Source organism: Topomyia yanbarensis, chromosome 1 (assembly GCF_030247195.1).
Source record: "Topomyia yanbarensis strain Yona2022 chromosome 1, ASM3024719v1, whole genome shotgun sequence".
NCBI lineage: Eukaryota > Metazoa > Arthropoda > Insecta > Diptera > Culicidae > Topomyia > Topomyia yanbarensis.
This window is the reverse complement of record NC_080670.1, coordinates 76,877,870-76,899,206: the sequence shown is the minus strand read 5'-3', so window position 1 is coordinate 76,899,206 and position 21,337 is coordinate 76,877,870.

Here is a 21,337-nt window from a genome sequence, read left to right as displayed (position 1 = left end):
TCGTCGTACCTCTTACAGTGGAGGATCACATGACGGACGTCAGTAGTTACCCCTCAGCTGTCGCAAACCGGTGGGGCTTCTTTTTTCAGCAGGAATTCGTGCGTCAATCGGGTATGCCCTATTCGCAAGCGCGTTAGCACTCGTTGGTCGGCCGAATTCTCGCGGTCAGTCCACTTTGTTGTGTTGAATTTTACTTCACGCAGTTTCACCTCGGTGGACGCTGACCACCGCTGGTACCATCGATTTCGGATAGTTGTTTTGATTTGAATAACGGCATCTGCTCCGGGAACGGATATTTCCAATGGGGGAACGCCCCTGGCTTCTCCTGCAAGTCGGTCTGCTTCTTCGTTACCGCGGATGCCAGTGTGACCTGGGATCCAGCAAAGATTGATTGGACGGTTCCGAAGCATGTTTTCAATCTGTTGGATCCACGGGTGCTGGGATGTGCCGGCTTCGATTGCTGATAAACAGCTAGCCGAATCTGACATGATCAGCAAATCGCTAGACGTGTGGTATGCTGTTAGCGCTGTTTTTATTGCAAATGCCTCGGCTGAGAAGACGCTGCATTGCTGTGGAAGACCTAGCGACTGTTGATAGTGTTCTCCGAAAACTCCCGCGCCGACAGCGATATCGTCTTTCGACCCATCTGTGTAAACGACTGTTGAGCGGCTGAAACGTTCTGTCAGTAGCTCCTGAACGACTGGACGGACAGTATCCGAAGGATCTCCGGCTTTTACGCGTTTCTTGATGTCCCACACGATCTGGGGTTTGGCTTCGTACCACTTCCGAGTAGTTAACCGCGTGCGGGAGCAGATATTTGGAAGAGGCGTTTCGACCATCTCCATCAAACAACTGGAAGCTCGATGTACCAAGGGAAGAGCAGCATTATCCCTACTATTCTCTAACATACGGATAGCCAATCGTGCGATGGTTTGGAGGACAAGCAGATCGAACGGCAAAGTACCTGCTTCAGCCATAATGGTTAGAATTGGACTCGTGACGTATGCACCAGATGAAAACCTTACCATCCTGTTGTATGTAGGTGCGAGCGTTTGGACGACGGCATCTCCTCCTCTGCTTACGAGCCCCATGCCGTATAGTAACCGAGAGGTGACAATTGCTGACCCGATTTGAAGTAAAGAAGCGCGTTGACCACGGGGTAGCTTGGCGCCGATCATCTTCAAGATACGCAGCCTGGATTCGTACGTCTTCTTCGTCATTTTGCAATGCGCTTTAAAGTTGAGCGATCGGTCGAGAGTAACACCGAGGGTTCTCAGCAGCGTTTGTGTCGGAACGGCTACACTATCTACCTTTATCGCCTGCATGGGTTCACGGCGTACGTTAGGGCTGCAATAGAAGATGCTGGATTTCGTTGCAGATATCGTAAATCCAACACTTCTCGACCATTTATCGACGGCTTTCACTGCGGCCTGAAGTTTTCGGTGGAGCGACTGGTCTTTCTTCCCCCATACAAGGAGCAGGATATCGTCGGCGTACAGCAACACTTGTACGGAATTCGGAACGACACGGAAGATGGGTTGGATAGCCACGAGAAATAGTGTAACAGAGAGCACTGAGCCCTGTGGTACACCGTTTTCCAGCGGATGCGCTGGCGACAAATGCCCCTCTACGTTGACCTGGAACGTTCTCTCTGCCAGAAAGCTGTTGACAATGTTTATCATCCTTCCGCGTATTTGCCATTTCTGCAGTGTTCGTAGGATGCCATATCTCCAGGTGGTGTCGTATGCCTTAGCCAAGTCTAGCGACGCTATCAGACAGTGCTCGTCACGGTCGGGTAATGACCTCTCCAACTCCGCAAAGTATGTGTCAGTACCCCGACCAGATCTGAAGGCATGTTGTCGTTTGTCGAGACGCCCGTTCGACTCTAGTTCGGTGGTTAACCGTCGGTTGACAATTCGCTCGAACACCTTCGCCATACAGCTCGTTACGGTGATTGGACGGAAAGCAGCTGGACCCACGTCATTCGAGTTTGGCTTTGGAATTGGTACAATGATTCCAGTTCGCCAACAGGGTGGGAATACGCCACTACGCCATACTCTATTGAATAGTTCCAACATGGCAGTTTTCACCGACAATGGCAGTCGCTGAAGCATTGGATAACCGATGCAGTCCGGGCCTGAAGAGCCACTTCGTCCTCTATCGAGTGCCCACAGCAGCTCATTCAGAGTGAAGTCGGTGTTGTAAGTATCGTCGGTATCTGGCGAGAAATTCACGCGGTTTCGTTCGGCCTTTTCCTTCTCTCTTTGGAACAATGGCGAGTAGCTGGAGGTGGCGGATCGTTCGCTGTAATGTTGTGCCAGTTCTTCAGCCTTATCCATATAGCCGCTGGATCGCTTGATGACAGTTGGTCGATGCTGACGTTTCCCTCTCAACCTGTTCACTGTCTGCCACATCTCCGTCGCAGTGGAACTTGGAGATATCTTCGCGACGAATTCCTCCCACGATCGCTGATTGGCATCATGGATCGACTTTCTTGCAGCTGCACGCGCCTCTTGGAAGTGTTTTAGTGCATCAGCTTTCAGTGGGTCTTCTGCTTGAATACGCCTTAGTGCTCTCAGTGTTTTTCTTCTCGTTTCGATGGCCGCTTTAACCTCCGGACACCACCACGGAACCGCTTTGGGACCGACGCTGCCGGTTGTGCGGGGTATCGCAGTGTTTGCTGCTTTAATCAAACGGTCAACGAAACAGTCAATTGATATTTCGGCACCCGGTCGAATAGCGCTGGCGGTTAGACGTTCGTAAGTTGTCCAATCCGCTTGGTCGTAGATCCATTTCTGTCTTTTCGTTGGAGTATGTGACAGTCCGGGAGTGGAAACGAGAATTGGAAAATGGTCACTATTATGGGTGTCCGGGAGAGTTCGCCAAATAAATTTCGAGGCTACAGTTTCAGAACAGATAGAGAGGTCAATAGCTGAAGTGACACCGGTAGCTGGATCAATCCGGGTATGCGATCAGTCGTTGAGAATGACTAGTCTTTCCAACAATGTTTTCTCGGCGATAAAGTAGCCTAGTGCAGTAGATTTATTGGAACCCCAGCAGATATGGTGCGCGTTGAAGTCGCCCAGTACAAGTACCGGACGTGGGAGCTACTCAAAGAATTCTCCCAGCTGCTCTTGACATTGTTGAGTACTGGGAGGGATGTAGATCGACACCACCGTCATTTGATGTGGCAGTTGTATCCGAACAGCGATTGCTCGAATATTGCCACCGACCTCAAGTCTCTCGAAGGGAACACCATTCCGAATGGCGAGCCCTACTCCTTGTTGCCAGTATCGGCGACTCCCAGTCTCAAGTAGTAGAGTGTAGTTGTTACCGACGAAATCTGCTGAGATCACTCGGTTGTCCAGCTTTGTTTCTTGTAACGCTATCAAGCTCGGTTCGTATTGGGCGATCAGCTGCTTAAGGTCACTGATATTGGAGCGCAGACCCCGAATGTTCCACTGCAGTGCGAAACTTTTGCTGTTGCGAGTGGTGATTGTCGCTGACGATGACGATGTTGATGGCGAACGTCTACGAGATCGTATTGGCTCGCCGACAGGGTTCCTCGACGTGGTTGGGAGATCGGTGTTCTGGAACTGCTGTTGTGATGTGCCTTCACCGGCGGAAAGCCAGGAGGAGAATTGCGAGGACTGTATATCCGGGAGGTAGGGACAGTCCTCTTCCCCCCGGTCGATCCCTTCATGATGAAGTGGGGAAGCTACTTTCTTCTCTTCTTCCCCAAACCGGTTACTCGTTCGATTCGTGGTGTTCACATCTGTAACGGGATAAACCGCAACAGAATCCGTTCGTAAGCGAGGTGGAATAGGACTGACCTGTGGGACGTCTAGCCCCACAGTGCCAGCCGCTGTCGAAACTACTACACGATTACTTCCAGAATTGCCGACAGCGACCGGCACTGGGGAAAGACTTTGTGTAGTTTTCGTTGTTTGCTTCGGCGCTACTGTTATGTTGACAGCTGTTCCATCCCGAAACGAATATCTCGATGGACCTTCTCCGGGCGACAGCGAGTGGTGATGTGGAAAGAGCGTGTCGTCGATGTTGTCATTCAAACCTGGAAGAACATCAGAAAAAGCAGTACCTGCAAGGGGATTGACAACTTCGGAACTGACCTGAGGAAGGTCCAGCCCCACAGTGCCAACCGCTGTCGTACAAACTACACTATTATTCTCACGAACACCGACTGCGGTCGGCACTGGGGATAGACTTTGTGTAGTTCTGCTGATCTCCTTCTGTTCGTCGATCGTGGGTTTTTGGTCTGCTGGTTTACAAGTTGTAGTGGTGAAATCGGTGTTCCTATCGGCCACAGAGGTGAATTCACTATCAACGGGTTGGGGTATGACGGCCCGGATAGTTCCTTCATCCTGCTGTGCTTGCGTTGGAAGGAGTACTACACTTTCCTCTCTTCCAAACCGATCTATCTCGTGGTCAGTGTTCGTGCGTGGGTTGTCGTTGGTATCCAAACGTTGATGAAAATGAGAATTATCGAAGAGGCTGGCTAGGAGTTGTCTCGGTAATCTCAATTTCATCGTCTGAATATTCCATAGTTTCGTTGGTGGTAGTGGCGGCGGTTCTTTTTGGTGGTGGGCTTAGGTTATCCGGTGAGGTTGTCGTTGGTTTGCTGAACGGGGTGTGTTGTTTCTGTGGTCTTCCTCGTTTTGAGTCCATATTTATCGCTGGTGAGTTGTTCCTGGATCGTGTTATTGGCCCGGCCGTCTGATTCGTTGGTTTTTGTTCTTTACTGTGCTGTGGTTTTTCTTGGCTGGCGGAATGTTGTTTGATGTACGCCATCATTTGCTCAATTTTTTCGTCTTTGCGTTTGTTCTCTGCCAGAAGTTTAACGATCTGCTCATCCTTCTTCTTCATAGTCAGCTCCAACTCTTTCAGTTTATTTAGAATTTCGTTTGATTGCGCTGCAGCCTGGGCGTAACTTCCTTGATTCTGCTGTTCAGCTCGTTTGCACGCTTCCGGGAATGTCAAATTGTCGCGGATTTCTATTTTGATGAGCTCTACTTCTCTTTTGTAATTTGGACATTGGCGGCTTGTTGGTTGGTGATCTCCTTTACAATTTAGGCAAAACTGGGGTGCTCGACATTTTTCTTCGCTTTGATGTTCTCCAGAGCAGTTAGGACAACGTTGCGGGCCAGGATAGCGAACACGCGTATGGTCGTATTTAAAGCAACCGTAGCAGAACATCGGGTTTGGGAAGTACGGGCGAGTTGGGACGCGAAGCAAACCGATCTTCATGTATTCCGGGTATGTGGTCTTGCAGAAAGTCAAGATGAGTGCTGGCGTATTCACTCTGTTTTCGGCTTCTTTACGTGTAATTCGCTGCACACGAATCACTCCCTGGCTTAGAATTTCTTGTAAGACTTCCTTTTCTTCCAAGTGAATCAGATCGTAGCAGGAAATTACGCATCTGTTTACGTTCAGATTCGGGTGCGATTCAACCACAACATCAGTACCGTCAATTAGCTTGGTCATTTTCATTAGTTTGGCCACTTGGACTGGATTCCGAACTCGAAGGGTATACCGTGTCCCTTGAGCTTCAGTATTCGCACCTTCAATTGGGCCTCCAGCGACAACCTCAACCGATTTACCAATGACGAACGGGTTTCTTGGCAAAGGTACACCGTCTTTACCTGTCAGCTGCAGAAACGTCAATTCGCCAAATTTGTTCGTCGGATCTATGTATACCGGCAATCTTCATTGACTTGACCCTCCCCGATCACCGCTGCTAGCGGCCGCCATCTTGGCTTACGCCACCAGACGTTGGAAACTGCTATGTGGCACGGTCACCCGATACCAACCCCAAATGGACAAAAAGGTGAAGAAAAGGAAAAATCTTACCTTATTTGCCCCTTCAACGTCGACTTTTTCGAAGTGTTCCCACACTTTTGGGACACACTGTAGGTGAGCAGTGTCGCTACTGCTTGTTTTCCACTTCTACACAGCCAAGAGAAGCGAATGTAACGTCAAAATTTTTGATCCGCACTGTACTATATTCAACTACCACCAAATAACAAGTGAAAATTTTTTCCGAATTTTCCAAAACTTTTCACGTTTTTATGGCTTCAAAAATATCTCCCGTTCAGGGCACCGTCACTCTCACGACTGGCATCCACAGCAAGTGAATGAACTGGCCGGGCAGCCACGCGGGTAGGCACAGCGATGGCTGTTTGTTTACCTATAGCACCGCGTGGGCAAAACTAAAAATTCACTTTTTTCAGCCGTTTCTTCACCGATTTACGTCAATCTTTCACTGTTCACCACTAGAGAACCACTTCACTCGTCTATTCGTCGTAAATTGGATCGCGGTTATCGCGAAAAACACGGAAAAACACGGTATGAAATTTACGAATGCGCGTTGTATGTACCGTACGGAACGGTGTTTCCAACTCAGATGGGACCCTCCCGGGTCACCGCTACTAGCGGCCGCCATTTTGAATCACACCACCAGACGTTGGAGAATACGCTGTGGCATAAAAATAATAATAATAATAATAATAATAATAATAATAATAATAATAATAATAATAATAATAATAATAATAATAATAATAATAATAATAATAATAATAATAATAATAATAATAATAATAATAATAATAATAATAATAATAATAATAATAATAATAATAATAATTGTTGTTGTTGTTGTTGTTGTTGTTGTTGTTGTTGTTTATTAACGACACTTTACACCAAACGGTGCATTCGTGTCGGAAGAAAATTAGTTTCCAAATTCCTATCAACATTATAAAACAATTTACAATTCATTATTTTTCACATTCGTTTATACAAATTAGTTTCCTTGAGGAAGCTTAGCAGTTTGTCTTCGGTGTTCGTGTCGTTGCCTAAAGCCACTAGTAGGCTCGTCGAATCGATGTTGTGCATCCTTCTAGCATCGTCGTATTTTCGGCACTGAAGGATTATATGACGAACATCTACGGTTACCCCGCACAGTAGCAAACTGGTGGGGTTTCTCTCTTCAGAAGGAAGTCGTGCGTCAATCGGGTATGCCCTATTCGCAACCGGGTGAGCACTCGTTGATCAGCCGAACTCTCGCGGTCAGTCCACTTTACCGTATCGAATTTTATTTCGCGAAGCTTCACTTCAGTGGATGCAGACCATCGACGGTATCAGTGATTTCGGATAGCTGATTTTACCTGATTGTTGGTATCTGCTCCCGGAATGGCTATTTGCAAAGGGGCATTACCCCTGGCTTCTCCTGCGAGGCGGTCTGCCTCTTCATTCTCGCGAATTCCAGCGTGTTCTAGAATCCAGCAGAGATTGATTGGACGATGTCGTATCATGGTTTCAATCTCCTGGATCCACGGATGCTGGGATGTGCCAGCTTCAATTTCCGATAAACAACTGGCTGAGTCTGTCATTATTAGCAGATCGTTGGAAGTGTAGTACGAAGTTACCGCTGTTTTAATTGCAAACGCCTCGGCCGAGAACACGCTGCACTGTAGCGGAAGACCAATCGACTGATGGAGATGTTCTCCAAACATTCCCGCGCCTACTGCGTCGTCGTCCTTCGATCCGTCGGTATATACAACCGTTGAGTTGCTGAAGCGAGCATTCAGGAGTTCCTGAACGACAGGACGGACCACTTCAGAGGGATCTCCGGCATTCACACATCTTTTGATATCCCACACGATGTGGGGTTTGGGCTCGTACCACTTTCGGGTCGCTAGTCACGTTCGAGTACAAATATTTGGTAAGGGCATACCGATCACCTCCGACAGTTCTTCGGAAGCTCGACGTACTAGTGGGAGATCCGCATTATCTCTGCTTTTTTCCAACAAATGGATGGACAATCGGGTTATGCTTTGGAGAACGAGGAGATCAAATGGTAAGGTGCCTGCTTCGGCCATGATGGCTAAGATCGGACTTGTAACGAATGCACCAGATGCAAATTTTACCATCCTGTTGTAGGTGGGCGCGAAAGTTTTGGTGACGGCATATCCGCCCCGACTAACGAGTCCCATCCCATACAATAATCGCGACGTGACAATGGCGGAGCCGATTTGTAGCAAGGAAGTTCGTTGACCACGTGGTAGCTTTGCTCCGATCATTTTCAGGATACGCAGCCTGGATTCACATGCCTTCTTCGTTAGCTTGCAATGCGCTTTGAAGTTCAGCGATCTGTCGAGAGTGATACCAAGGGTTTTCAGTTGATTTTGTGACGGTATAGCTACTGTATCTATCCTGATGGATTGCGTGGGCTCACGGCGGGGATTCGGACTACAGTAGAAGATACTGGATTTTGTTGCTGATATCGTGAATCCAACACTTTTCGCCCATCTATGAACGGCTTTCACTGCTGACTGTAGCTTTCGATAAAGTGGTTGTTCTTTTTTGCCCCGCACTACAAGAAGGATGTCATCGGCGTACAATAGTACTATCACGGTATTCGGAACCACCCGGAAGATATGTTGGATTGCTACGAGGAATCGGGTAACTGAGAGCACAGAACCCTGTGGTACACCATTTTCCAGCGGTAGCTTGCGCGATAAATGCCCATCGACGTTTACCTGGAACGTTCGCTCTGAAAGAAAGCTAGTGAGCATGTTTATCATGTTTCCGCGTATCTGCCACTTTCGTAATGTTCGCAGGATGCCGTATCTCCAAGTGGTGTCGTACGCCTTAGCCAAGTCAAGCAATGCCATCAGACAGTGCTCGTCACGGTCGGGTAATGACCTCTCCAACTCCGCAAAATATGTGTCAGTACCCCGGCTGGATCTGAAGGCATGTTGTCGAGTGTCTAGCCGCCCGTTCGATTCAAGCTCGGTAGTTAACCGTCGATTCACCATCCGCTCGAATACCTTCGCCATACAGCTGGAAATACACCACTGCGCCAAACCCTGTTGAAAAGCTCCAATAAAGCAGTTTTTACCGACAATGCTAGTCGTTGTAGCATTGGATAACCAACTGAATCCGGACCTGTAGAATTACTTCGTCCTCTGTCGAGCGTCCATACAAGCTCATTCAAAGTGAAGTCGGAGTTATAGATGCCGTCGGTCTCTGGTGAAAAGTTGAAACTGTTTCGTTCGGCCTTTTCCTTCTTAATTTGAAACGAATGAGGGTAGCTGGATGTTGCCGATATTGCGCTGTAATGCTCTGCTAGTTCTTCAGCCACTTCTTCTGCATTATCCGTGTAGCCAGATGAACGTTTAATGGCGGCTGGGCGATGGTGACGTTTTCCTCTCAATGAGTTCACTGTTTGCCACATTTCCGATGCAGTGGAGTTTGGGGATATTTTCGCGACGAATTCCTCCCACGATCGTTGTTTGGCATCACGGATTGATTTTCTTGTTGCTGCCCGCGCTTCCTGAAAGCTTTTCAGTGCTTCAGGTTTTCGTGGGTCCTCCATTTCGATACGCTTCAGTGCTCTGAGTGCTTTTCTTCGACTTTTTATGGCTGCTTTTACCTCCGGACACCACCAAGGAACTGCCTTAGGTCCGACCTTTTCGCTGGTTCTGGGTATTGCAGTGTTTGCTGCAGTGATCAAATGATCGACTAAACGATCGATTGACATTTCGACGCCCGGTTGTATAGCGTTGGCGGTCAATCTTTCGTAAGCTGTCCAGTCCGCTTGGTCGTAAATCCATTGTCGCCTTTTTGTTGGAATATGTGTGAATCCGGGGATGGAAACGGTTATGGGCAGGTGGTCACTGTTATAGGTATCCGGAAGTGTTCGCCAGGTGAATTTCGAGACCACAGTAACGGAGTAGATTGACAGGTCGATAGCTGAAGTAGCACCGGTGACTGGTTCGACTCGTGTATGCGACCCATTGTTAAGTATAACTAGGTGTTCTTACAACGTTTTTTCTGCGATGAATTGACCTAGTGCGGACGATTTGTTGGATCCCCAGCATATGTGATGAGCGTTGAAGTCACCTAGCACTAACATAGGACGTGGGAGCTGTTCGAGGAGGTCACATAGTTTTTCTTGGCACTGTTGGGTACTGGGAGGAATGTATATTGATACCACCGTCATTTGCTGTGGTAGTTGAACCCGAACTGCGATCGCTTGGATATCCTTATCGACGTCAATCCGCTCAAAGGGCACTCCATCCCGAATGGCCAGACCCACTCCGTGTTGCCAGTGTCGACAGCTACCAGTCTGAAGCAACAGAGTATAGTTCTTGCCGATGAAGTCGGCTGGGATCACTCGATTGTCCACTTTGGTTTCCTGTAGTGCTATTAGGCTCGGTTCGTATTCAGTGATGAGCTGTTTAAGCTCGCTGATATTTGTTCGCAGCCCCCGAATGTTCCACTGAAGTGCGAAACATCTACTATCTCGTCTGGCGGAAGTCGTTGACGAAGACGATGATAAAGACGAAAGTGACCTTCGATGTCCAGCTGGCACGTTGCGTGTGCTAATATCCACGGAACGATCGGTACTCTGGTACTGGTTGTGATGTTGCGATGCATCTTCGCCGGCGGAAAGCCAGGAGGAGAATTGCGAGGACTGCATATCAGGGAAGTAGGGACAGTCCTCTTCCCCCCAGTCGATCCCTTCATTATGAAGTGGGGAAGCTACTTTCTTCTCTTCTTCCCCAAACCGGTTACTCGTTGGACTCGAACTGGTTACATCTGCAACAGAGGAAGCCGCAGCAGTATGTGCGCGTAGATGAAGCGATATTGGACTGACCTGTTGGACGTCTAGCCCCACAGTGCTAGCCGCTGTCGAAACAACTACACGATTACTTCCAGAACTACCGACAGCGACCGGCACTGGGGAAAGACTTTGTGTAGTTTTAGTGGGTTGCTTCTTCGACGATCGGGTTGCTGATTCGTTGTGGTATAGTCTTGTCGATGTGCCTTCTCCGGGTGAAAGCAGCGGTTGGTACCAAGGTTCAGCAAGAACAGTGTTGCCAACCGGATCTGTAAATACGTTTAGCGCAGCAGTATCTGTGAAAGGGTTAGCAGACTTGGAACTGACCTGAGATAGGTCCAGCCCCACAGTGCCAACCGCTGTCGTACAAACTACACTATCATGTTCAAAAACACCGACTGCGATCGGCACTGGGGAAGGACTTAGTGTAGTTTTCGTTGATTGCTGCTTCGACGCTAGAGTTGCTGAGCCAACGTGGAACATTCCTGTAGATATGCCTTCACCAGGTGAAAGCAATGGTTGGTTCCAGAGATGTATGGGTACGGTGATGTTAGTCGACTCTGTAAAGGAATTTAGCGCAGCAGTATCCGTAATAGGTTTGGCAAAGTCAGAACTGACCTGTGGAGGGTCCAGCCCCGCAGTGCCAACCGCTGTCGTACAAACTACACTATCATGTTTAAAAACACCGACTGCAGTCGGCACTGGGCAAAGGCTTCGTGTAGTTTTGCTGATCTCCTTCTGTTCGTCGCTCGGGATTCTTTTGTTTACTGGTTCGCAAGTTGTAGTGGTAAAATCGGTGTTCCTATCGGCCACAGAGGTGAATTCACTATCAACGGGTTGGGCTATGACGGCCCGGATAGTTCCTTCATCCTGCTGTGCTTGCGTTGGAAGGAGTACTACACTTTCCTCTCTTCCAAACCGATCTATCTCGTGGTCAGTGTTCGTGCGTGAGTTGTCGTTGGTATCCAAACGTTGATGAAAATGAGAATTATTGAAGAGGCTGGCTAGGAGGCGTCTCGGTAATCTCAATTTCATCGTCTGAATATTCCATCGTTTCGTTGGTGGTAGTGGCAGCGGTTCTTTTTGGTGGTGGGCTTAAGTTATCCGGTGAGGTTTTCGTTGTTTTGCTGAACGGGGTGTGTTGTTTCTGTGGTCTTCCTCGTTTTGAATCCGTATTTATCGCTGGTGAACTATTCCTGGATCTCGTTACAGGCCCGTTTGGTTGGCTCGTTTGCTTCTGTTCTTTGTTGTGTTGTTGTTTTTCTTGGCTGCCGGACTGTTGTTTCATCTGATGGATGTACGCCAACATTTGTTCGATTTTTCGTCTTTTCGTTTGGTCTCCGCCAGAAGTTTTGCGATCGTTTCGTCCTTCTTCTTCATTGCCAGTTCCAACTCTTTCAGCTTGCTAAGGATCTCATTCGGTTGTGCTGTGGCCTGAGCATAGCTGCCTTTACTTAGATGTTCCGCTCGTTTGCGTGCTTCCGGGAATGTTAGATTGTCACGTACTTTTATTTTTATGACCTCCATTTCTTTTTTATAAACAGGACATTCGCGGCTAGTTGGTTGGTGATCGCCTTCACAATTCCGACAGTACGCCGTTTCTTTGCATTTATCTTCGCCGTGTTTATCTTTCGAGCAGTTAAAACATCGCTGGGGACCAGGACATCGAACGCGAGTATGGCCCTAGTTAAAGCATCCGTAACACAGCATCGGGTTCGGGAAATATGGGCGAGTAGGAACGTGAAGCAAACCGATCTTTATGTATTCCGGGTATGTGGTCTTGCAGAAGGTCAAGATTAGCGCTGGTGTATTTACGCTATTCTCGGCTTCCTTTCGTGTAATTCTCTGTACACGAATCACTCCCTGGCTTATGATTTCCTGTAAAACATCCTTCTCTTCCATATGAATCAGATCGTAGCAGGAAATTACGCATCTGCTTACGTTCAGATTCGGATGGGCTTCAACCACTACTTCAGTGCCGTCAATGAGCTAGTTCATTTTCTGCAACTTAGCAACTTGGGAGGGGTTCCGAACTCGAAGGGTATACCGTATCCCTTGAGCTTCGGTATTCGCACCTTCGATTGGACCTCCAGCGACAACCTCAACCGATTTGCCAATAATGAACGGGTTTCTTGGCAAAGGTACACCGTCTTTACCTGTCAACTGCAGGAACGTTAATTCGCCAAATTTGTTCGTCGGGTCCATGTACTGCGGTAATCTTGTTTTGCTACTCCGGTAATCTTCTTTTGCTTGGACCTCCCGGGTCACCGCTACTAGCGGCCGCCATCTTGGATCACACCACCAGACGTTGGTAAATGCGCTGTGGCACGGTCACCCGATACCAACCCCAAATGGACAAAAAGGTAAAGAAAAGGAAAGATCTTACCTTATTTGCCCCTTCAATGTCGTTTTTTTCCGAAGTGTTCCCACAATTTTGGGACACACTGTAGACAACGACACGACTAGACACTGGCGTTCCAAAACTGTATCGCAAATCTGACTACCCCTCAGTGACTCAGGTAACTGGTACTGTCAAATTTGACATTTGGTTAGAAAATTCATGAAACTAGCGGCACTGATGAATCTGTTATTTTTCCTTTAACAACCGGTAAATATGCTTCTATAGTTACCGTTACGTCCCCTGGTTACGCAGTAGAAAAAAATATGACAACAACTAAACGTTTTATAAAAACAATTTCTATTTGTTTTCTATGTAAAGAAAAAAAAGTTACCGAAAGTAGGTGCCATTCCAATATGTAAGTCTGCCTCCATAATTACAATATAGATCTCATTCCACTGAAATACGTTTGTAGACCGAATTTGAAGAAAGTTCGTGTGGGTTCCTCCTCCAGAGACAATCGTTCGAACTACCAACCGCACCCTGTTTATGAAAACACTATGCAGTCTTCTAGCATTTCATGCAAAACCCACGGTGTCTAGAAATAGCCAAATATGCTGTTACAATCTGAGCAAGGTAATTGTTTACTTTAGGTATTTCCCTGGAAGCGCAATTTTTTTCATTTAGAAACATTTTATTTAGTATTGTAGATTCATAAAAAAGGGGCATAAAGTGAAAATTCTTATATTATTTATTTATTTATTTGTATCATATACTTGTGAAGTAAGGATGAATCCTTTTTAATTTCCACAATCGGTTTAAATTCAGTTTGGTAGTACTGTGTGACTTATAATTTTACCATATAAATTCTAATTCCCTCTCTTAAACCAGTCCATACATTCTCTACGGAAAATATGTAAAGATCGAATACTTTTTATACCGACAGGTAGTTGATTCCAATGAACAACGGCTCGAATGAAGAAGGTGTCTCCATAATGGGAAGTGCGATATTGAGGTAGAGTTAGATTTCTTGTGCGACTGCTAATAGAAAATTGAATTTTGTTGAACAGATAAGATGGTTTGGCGGTGCTAATTATTTTAAATAGAGTAATACATGCACGCACTTTGGAAAATTCGGTGAAAGGACAACCGATCAGTTCACTCTGGAGGTGGGTCACCCTTGAAAACCGAGATAAATTAAACACCCATCGCACACAGCAATTCAGGGCAACTTTCAGTCTGTTCAGAGCTATAGTTGAGGCATTTAGGAGAAGTTCAGCTCCATATAGAAAATGTGGGTAAAGTAGCGACTTGAAGAGTTTTCGTTTGGTTTCGATTGATAACATGCCCGAAGTTAAACGAAGATGCCGTAGCCCATCATAAATTTTACTACACTGGATATTCACATGACCATTCCATCTGAAATCATCTTGAAACTTGACCCCAAGATTCATAAAATGTCCAACATAATCGATCTCCTCAGTACCCAGTATAATACTTGGTAAAATATTGGGACGGTGGGACCTTGTTATAAACATGGTTTTCGATTTGGATGTATTAATAGGAAGAAGATTACGTTCAGACCATGCATATATACGTGATAGGTCAGCATTGATTAAATCCGCCATTTCCGAAACAGATAATTCAGTGGAGCACAAATACAGCTGCACATCATCGGCGAACATATGTATTTTACAATATTTTAAAGTAGATGGAAGGTCGTTAATAAAGAATGAAAACAATAGCGGGCCCAGAATAGAGCCCTGGGGGACTCCTGACGTAATATTTACTGGTTGAGAGTACATTTCGTTAACGAAGACTACTTGCGAACGACATGAAAGGTATGATTTAATCAACGATGTTGCAGTATTAGAAAAGTGAAAATTAGTTGACAGTTTTTTCAGCAATTTCTATCAAAAGCCTTAGAGAAATCTATTAACAATAGAAAAGCTAAACCCTTTTTATCAATCATTTTGGAAATGTCATCGTGCACTTTTAAAAGAGCAGAGGTTGTACTGTGACTTTCTCTGAAACCTGATTGAACAGGATGCAGGAGATTGAATTCAGATATAAAAGCTTGAATTTGTGCTTTTATAATCTTTTCAAATGCCTTAGACAATGCCGATAAAATACTAATCGGTCGCAAATTGTTCAAATTGGTACTTCTAGCATTTTTTGTAATTGGTATCACTTTAGTTGCTTTCCACGCACGTGGAAACATTGACGTACGCACAATCAAATTAAATACGAAAGTAACTGGCTGAATGATACAAGGTAGAATCCATTTAATGAATTTAATGGGAATTCCGTCCAGACCTACTGCATTCGATTTTATAGCATCTATGGCTAATATGATTTCGTTTTCATGAATAGGTACGAATTTAAAACCATTTGGATTTGAAAATGCTGGTGGAGGAGAGTGCGGGTCACATGTAAAATTACTGCTGAAGTAATTGTTAATTTCGTCACTTGAGTTATCAAATTGCAGAGAACCATTTGCGTTATTAGTAACATTTAGTTGTTTGAGTTTCTTCCATAGATCCTTGGTTGAATTGGAGCTTTGCAAAGTATTGGAAAGGTAATTTGATTTAGCAACGTTGATCAGATGGGTTACACGGTTTCGAAGACGCTTGTACTGAGCGTGGTTGTCTTGACTTCTGCTGCGTATCCATAGGCGATAGGCAACATCTCTATCTATCATAGCCGATAAGATATTATTGTTGAACCACGGTTTCTTGCGACTTGGAATGTATGGGCGGAGGGGTACAAAAGCTTCATAAAGCTCCTTCAAGCGTAAATTCAAAAAATCCAGAGCTAAGTTAAAATTATATTCAAGAAGCCAATCATGTATCCAACTATCCTGCTTTATACTAATAATTCTCATAACATATTGCCCTTGCTTGGATTGACTGAATTACAAACAATATTGTATGTTTTTAATGCACAGTACAACCCTCTAGCACATAATAACATACGGTTTACTACAGGCATTCGTATGTATACCACTAGGCAAGCCAATAATTTACAACGCACCAGGGCTTTCAGCAACCTTGGTCAGAAACGCATTTCCTTTGCCGGGCCAACGATTTTCAATCAGCTTCCTACTGAGTTAAGACAGATAACAAATCGCATCCATTTTGAAACAAGCTTAACACGTTATTTGAAAAATAAAATTAGTGTGTTTTTAATATGAACTTAACATGAACTGCATAAACTTGATGTTCCCCCAAAAAGCTTTCTTTCTTTTCCTTTTCCATTTTCTTAGAATGTTAATATTAAATTTAAATTTAGTTTAAATAGTTTAGTTTAAAATCCGAATCTATTTAATATTAATACTACAGCGGGCCCCTTAAAAGGAATTATCGTTCCACTGGGTGCTCTTTGTAGCTATTATTTGTACATTATACTGTAATGTTTGTGCCGGTTACTTTCACGTGTTAATTTTGTCTATTTTTTCGTTCTCAGCGTCTTCGCGAATACCTTTTTTTCATTTTTGTGCTGACCTTTTTTTTTGTACGCTGAGAACTGATGTGTCCACTACCAGGGGGCTCTCTTTGCGAGCCTTTTGGTGTGGGGGTGAGAGGCGGGCAATTAAAAAAAAAAAAGTTAACATCATTAATGTCGTACAGCAAAGACCAGTTTATTGAATTTATTTCATTGGCAAGGGATACGGAATCAATTCGCGCATAACTTCTATAAAAAACGATGTTCGACTTGACGTGAACGTGGAATATCCACGGAAGCAAATATCATATCATGCTTCGAAAAACCAGGAGCTGCTACTTGATTAAATTTCAGTATAAAATTATTGTTATTTGTTAAGAGTAAATCGATCAGTGAACTTCCACCAGGGTAATAATGAGTAGGTTCTTCATTCACGCATTCAAAGCCGAAACTGCCAATAACGTTTTCAAATCTACGAGTTTTAGGGCAAGATTTCTTAAGATCAGTATTAAAATCACCAACAAGAATAACGTTACGATAAAGCAGGGACAGTTCAGATAATTTTTCAAAGATAGCATCCGAGCAATCCGACCGAGGAGGATTATAAATTATGCCTAATAAAAATTTATCGCTATGCGTTCGCACCTCAACAAACATATGCTCCAATCGATCAGAGTTTCCGATATCTTCCATACCATAAATGCGGTCTTTCCTGAATAAATTATAATCGGAAAGAGCTAATAGGTCCTCAGAGATCGTTTCGCTTAGCCATGTTTCAGTAAGACAAATCAAATCGATTTTGCTATTTTCAAAACATAGTTTGAATTCATTGAACTTACTCAACTGACGAGCACAAATACTTTGTATGTTCATATGACAAATGTTCAAACAGTCTGAGCGCAAAGCTACATTCATAACAGCACGAGGAATATGGGCAAAACCTTCAACATCACGAGCACTACCATTCACGGAATCAGCTAACATTTTAATATATTACTACTGACGTAGACAAAAGAGAAAATATGAAAAGGTACAATATCGAGGGAATATCAATTAAAAGTGAGTAAGCTAACAATCGATACAATTTCTATAAATGTATATACTTTTTTCTCTGACACTTATCTGTGTGGTTCAAATGATGATCAGCCGAACAGCAGCAGCGATTGTCCAGCAACAACAACAGCAACAGCAACGGTAACAGCAGTATAACGTCCTCCATCCAATGTGTGCAATAAAACGATCAGCAAACCAGTAACTTTTAGGAGGGAATAAGACAAGGGAAAATTTGGGAATGGATTCACGGAAAATTTGTGAAGGATAAACAGAATATCTTATAAGGATAAGGTGTAATACTTTTAGGAGGGGAATAATCACGGGAAGTCTTGGGAGAGGAGGCACGGATTTTGAAGGCAGAAAGTGAATACTTTAAGGGTAGGGTAGTAATTCTGCGGTGGCAGTGCCAAGTTGCTCCAAAGTCGTCATCGGTTGTGCTGGAGTGTTTTCATTCAGCTTGACAAACACAATTCCATCCTTCGTGAAGACTCTGCACAGCTTCCCATTTTTCATCAACTTGATCGCACGGCCTTTTATGGAACGGGCCAGCTCGGTAAGGTTTTCATTAAGATAAATTCGTTTATCAGTGCTGAAGCCAAGGTGCACGAGCGAAAGGTTCCTAACGGCAAGGTATCGGTGGTAGAATTCATCTCGACAGGCTTTGAAGGCAAATTGTAGTAGAATTGCTGGTGTGGCGGATGCGACGATTGGTATGCGGGATAAACGTTTAGCGAAAATAGACGGAACGGGATCGTATTTAATTACAGCAGCAATTTTTTGCACGTAAACAATGAGATCTTCGGATGGATCATACGGTACACCGGTTAATATGAGTTCTCTAGACTTCTCAATCCGGTTTACAGACTCCTTATTGCAATTAACTTCTGCATTGATAATTGCCACAGATTCTCGTAGCTTGTTTATATCACGGGTACAAACCTCCTTAAACTGCTGCATATCATCACGAAGCGTAGTGATCTCCCTTTTTAATTCTCGAATGCTGGTGTCAATTTTATCCTCGATTCTATTGTTTGACTGGTTGAACATATTCCGTATCTGCTCCAATAAGTCGGCCGAAGATTCTTTTTCGCTGGATCTGTCTAGATCATCTCGAGACCGTTTATTGGTTTTGTTTTCGCAACTGGACGATCGTGGCAAATCCAATGTTTTTTTCCCCATCTTTGAAGCTGATAAAAGTGAGTGTTGATTGTTTCTGTTCATCCGATTGAGTGGCTGGGCAAATGGAAGCGTGATGTGTCAACTGGCGCGAAGAGGCGTCAGAGGCAATTTTATTTACTCGAATTACCAAATAATGTCTCAGTAAAACCACTGAACTCGATGCATTCCGTATAGCTCGTCGATTTTATAATGATTCGCAATCAGAGATTGGAATCACAACTAATAATATTCGGCTGAAAAGCACCAAAAGAACCACAGCACAGAAAACTCACTCGTAACTCAGGCTCATCACTCAGCACTCTGTAATTTATTTTTAAACTTAAAAATCATTTATACCAATTAAGTTTGCTAACAGTGTTATAGTGCTCTCGAAAGTGAGGTCTTGGCGAACCTAGTGTGATGCGGCTTGGCGTGGTGTGATAGCCAAATTCTGTAGATAAAAATAAAACATTGTTACTGCCTAATGTACCTATTCCTCATCGCTTTTTGTAAATGCTGCCCAACTTCGTTATCGCTCAGTCGAACTTATACTAGCCATTGCTCCTATATTTGAGTATACCGAGCAAACGAATGGATCACAGGTTTGTTTCCATTTCCGACTACGTACAGGTGTCCACCTCGTTTGGCGACATACTGGCGCTTCGGATCCTTGGACTCGGCTATGCGGCCAAGCCGCATCACACTAGCTTCGCCAACAAACTCACTTTTGGGAGTACATTAAGGCTCAAGTTACCTCAAGGCTTGGTAGTATGCGTAAGAAAAATTGTGTTCAGCTTTGCCACCAGATTATCCATTTAAACCTTTTCAAAACTCTAAAAGAAGAATATCAGTCGATTTATTAGATCATCACGATTCAATTCATGTAAAATACCTGCTGGAAAAACCATCGGCTTAGCTGGATGGTGCTTTTGAAAAAGTGGCTGTGATTTTTTATCACACTACCACACCGACCTGGGGTACGCACCACAACTGCGCAATGAAAAAACCACAGCCACTTTTTCAAAAGCACCGTTTAGCTAAGCCGATGGTTTTTCCAGCAGGTATTTTACATGAATTGAATCGTGATGATCTAATAAATCGACTGATATTCTTCTTTTAGAGTTTTAAAAAGGTTTAAATGGATAATCCGGTGGCAAAGCTGAACACAAATTTTCCTACCCACACTACCAAGCATTCAATTCTAACACATGCTTAAAAAAGGTAACTTGAACCTTAACACTGTTAGTTGCTACATTTATTAAAATCTTCACTTTTCACCCTTACTAAAATAACATATTTTTAAAAGTAAAAGAGATTTGCCTACCTTTACCTAAAGTAAATAATTATCCCGAGCAATTAATTTAAGGCTATCATTATTCCAAACAATGCTATTGTATTTGCAGATTTATTTCCGGGTAAGATATGCGTGGTTCGGAAGATAAGTCGATTTCCAGCTCATTGGACATTGCAAACATCTTCGAGGCATTTCGTCAAATTTTGGTGGTGTGCAACTCAATAAAGGAAATAATCCACATGCAAAAAATACCATTGAACGGGTAGGTGCGGTAATGCCTAGACCATCGAAACTTTTGTTGCCCAGCTGATAGTCGTAAATGAACTAATCATGAAGCAAAAGCAAGTACGTGAAAAATGTCTGGATTATGTTTATAATAAAATAATCAAGTAGAGTAAAAACATGTCTAAGAATTCTGAAGTTTCCAGTAAGCAAATTGTTTGATTAATTGGACATGTGCACATAACCGAGATAAACCTCTATTTCAGCACGTCATGACACGCCAGTGAAACTCATAGCGTTAGAGAACAGCTCGGAATCCCGTGACCATTCCTATTTCATCGGCTACAAACAACGCGAACATTTTCTGAGGTAACATAATTGACGATTTTGATGAAATTATTACTTCGCATCAAGATTAATTGATTAATAAAATAATCATACACATGTCATAAAATTCATACCTTGATCACTCTTAAGACAACTTCCGAAACTCCCCGATCAAACCATTTGGAATCCTGAATTGAGTCAGTATGTATTCCAGCTGAAATGCAACAACCGATTCCGAAACCGATTGTTGCATTTGAATTGGAATCCATCTGACTCTATGCTGAATTCCGAACTGGTTCCTGAATGAGTTTAACTAGATCAAAGCATTAATTTGTTGACGTCTATACTTACCGTTGTAGCCCCTGGTTACACAAGGGAGAATAATATGACAACAAAACAAGCCGAAAAGTTTCTCAAGACGGTAATTATTTTATATAATTTAATGTTGGTAATTGAAGACAACCGCGCGATGATATAAATAAGCCGATTGACCTGGCGGAAAGGCTGCTTCAAACGGCACCGGTGTCATGTGTTTGTCTTGATAACAGGACCAGGAAACATTGTATAAACGGAAGCGCTCGAATCTTCGTTTTCGCCAAATCATTAGAAGACCAAAATGTTTGAAGTTCACTGGAAATCATGAATTCGTGATCGAACTTATGTATGATTCACTTGTAAATGTAGAAATAATTCTTTTTCTCCACTATCACATTCCATCAACAGATTTGTAATGTGCACATAAGGAGCTTGATATAGGGGACTGCAGACCGTAGATTGATTACGCACTGTTGGGCCTTAACTCATAATTATTAAAACAGGGAAAAGGAATCATTAATTGAGGCACAACTACAAACGC